We start from the raw sequence: 3,287 nt of genomic DNA on the forward strand, positions 1-3,287 counted from the left end.
TCCCGACCCTGACGCCTGCCGCTGTATATTTGGAGTTTGCGTGTCTCTCATCATCATCACGGTGGCTAGGAGATGTTGACTACCTCGCCTGGTATACAGGAGGTCGTGGGTTTGATCCCGACCCTGACGCCTGTTGCTGTATATTTGGAGTTTGCGTGTCTCTCATCATCATCACGGTGGCTAGGAGATGTTAACTACCTCGCCTGGTATACAGGAGGTCGTGGGTTTGATCTCGAACCTGACGCCTGCCGCTGTATATTTGGAGTTTGCGTGTCTCCCTCCCTATAGTCGCGTGGATTTTTCTCCAGGTCCTGCGGCCTTTCCCTCCACACTAAGAATCAACGTCACGAGTTTAGAGCATTCGGCTGCTATAAATGTCCACTCGATGATGACGATGATGAGCCCACTTCGTTGAGCTATAATTTGTGATCGCCAGATCGATTCTGAAAAAAAGAGCCGTAGACCTCAGATGGACCCTACGTGGTAAATTATATGAATTAATAAATGGTAGAGTCTAGATTTGAAGTTTTCGTGACTACAACGATTCATATTCTTATGTTTTTTCGGTAAAGTCACGTAGGTAAAAAAAGTTACAATTAAATTAATAAAAGTAAAATAAAATTAAAATCACGACGTTTCGGAGGCAACACAAGCTTCCGTCTTCAGGTGGAACCAGATATATTTGGAATTTCTCATTTACTTGATACAGCTATCGTGCTGTGACGGTTCGACCTGAAGACGGATGCTTGTGTTGCCTCCGAAACGTCGTGATTTTAATTTTATTTTTAATTTTATTTAAATTTAAATTTTTTACCTACGTGACTTTACCGAAAAAACCTAAGAATAAAAAATGATAGTTTAGTTTAAAAGGCGATGACTTCACAGCTCACTGATGACGAGTGTTTGTGTTGCAATCGAAACGTCGCGAGAATTTAGCAACAAAAATCTAACCATAAAACTATAGACAGACATACAAGCAGACAGATATCACCAAGATACACAGAGAGAGGACACGTATCGGCAGAAAGAGAGAGATCGTCTCTGTGACGAGGCCTTAAATAGAGAGAGGGGGGCGGGGCGGAGAGAGGGAGGGGGCAGAGGAAAAATTATATGTCTGTCTATATCTTCTTGATTCTTTCGGTAAAGTCACGTAGAAGGGAAGTAATAAAATAATAAAAATAAAACATGATAAAATAATTCTCACGACGTTTCGGCCACAACGCAAGCAGCCGTCCTCAGGTGCGTTGTGGTCGAAACGTCGTGAGAATTATTTTATCATGTTTTATTTTTATTATTTTATTATTTCCCTTTTTCGTGACTTTACCGAAAGCTCACCATCGTTGAGCAGTTGCGTTAACGGATGAGTTGCAGCGCTGCGCCTTTTGCATCCTCATTTGAATGCCTCTGTGGATACGCAGTTGACTTCGTACGTACACGAGCAAGCATGGTGATGATGATGATAAGGCACCTTAGGGTTTCTACTTTAAACATCTGCGCGGTTTTTTATTTGGGTTGCGGCGACTAATAATCATCATCATCATCGCAATGCGCTGTCTTACAGACGAACGCATGTTTGTATTTGCGTGCAGAATTATAATGATGATGGTTTTGATGGTGGTGGTGGTGGCGTGTTTGTAAGCGCCTTTAAATGGTATTTCATCAACTGTGGGGAGCGGTGGCGCAGTGGTTGACGCCGCTTTGCGCTGTGAACCCTGCCACCAACACCAGTGACGATGATCTGAACCGGTCCTGGGCCTCCCCTAGGTTGACTCGGCCTCAAATGACTACGTAACCTGGTGTGGTGTCTAGTAAACATCGCCACTGGGGAGACAAAGGTGGTTTGGCTGCCAAGGCTGTGCCACCCACCCCCTCGCGTGCCTTCGTAAGGTGCGACTCGCTAACAGCACTTGCCCCAACAGTCTGTTGCAGGCTATACGGGGGCTCTTTGTCTTCAGATGCGTGTAACTTAGCAGAGCCAAAATAGTAAAACACACACAAAGACAAAGATCACCCGCGTAGCCTCTAACAGACTGTTGGGGCAAGTGCTGTCAGCGATTAGCAGCACCTATGAAGGCCGGCACGGCAAAACGAGGGGGTGGTGTTGCCAGCAACCACGCCCGGCCGCCTTTGTCTCCCCCAGTGGCGATGGTTACTACACACCGCACCGGGTACTCATTTGAGGCCGAGTCGACCTAAGGGGGGGAGGACCAGGACCGGTTCAGATAATCGCCACCGCTGTTGGTGGCCGTGAATCGAACTCGGGTGGGCGGGTTTGTAGCGGTCAGTGCGCTCACCGCTACACTCACCGCTCACCGTTACACTCACCGCTACACTCACCGCTCACCGCTACACTCACCGCTACACTCACCGCTCACCGCTACACTCCCCGCTACACTCACCGCTCACCGCTACACTCACCGCTACACTCACCGCTCACCGCTACACTCACCGCTTCACTCACCGCTCACCGCTACACTCACCGCTACACTCACCGCTCACCCCTACACTCACCACTACGCTCACCGCTCACCGCTACGCTCACCGCTACACTCACCGCTCACCGCTACACTCACCGCTTCACTCACCGCTCACCGCTACACTCACCGCTACACTCACCGCTCACCGCTACACTCACCGCTACACTCACCGCTACGCTCACCGCTCACCGCTATGCTCACCGCAATGCTCACCGCTCACCACTACACTCACCACTACGCTCACCGCTCACCGCTACGCTCACCGCGACGCTCACCGCTACGCTCACCACTCACCACAAAGCTCACCACTACGCTCACCGCTCACCGCTACGCTCACCGCTCACCACTACGCTCACCACTACGCTCACCGCTCACTGCAACACTCACCGCTCACCGCAAAGCTCACCACTACGCTCACCACTCACCACAACGCTCACCGCTACGCTCACCACTCACCACTACGCTCACCGCTCACTGCAACACTCACCGCTCACCGCAAAGCTCACCACTACGCTCACCGCTAACCACAACGCTCACCGCGACGCTCACCGCTTCGCTTACCGCTCACCACTACACTCACCGCTACACTTACCACAACGCTCACCGCTACGCTCACCGCTCACCGCTACGCTCGCCGCTACGCTCACCACAGCGCTCGCCGCTACGCTCGCCGCTCACCGCTACGCTCACCGCGATGCTCACCCAAATCTCTTCCCTCCCCTCCCCACTCTCACTCGCAACTGACCTTCAATGCATCATCGCCATCATCGCCATCATCACCGCCGAACCTCCAACAAATGTCGTGACCTG

Source organism: Lethenteron reissneri, chromosome 61 (genome assembly GCF_015708825.2).
Source record: "Lethenteron reissneri isolate LAM-NWPU_2019-01 chromosome 61, ASM1570882v1, whole genome shotgun sequence".
NCBI lineage: Eukaryota > Metazoa > Chordata > Hyperoartia > Petromyzontiformes > Petromyzontidae > Lethenteron > Lethenteron reissneri.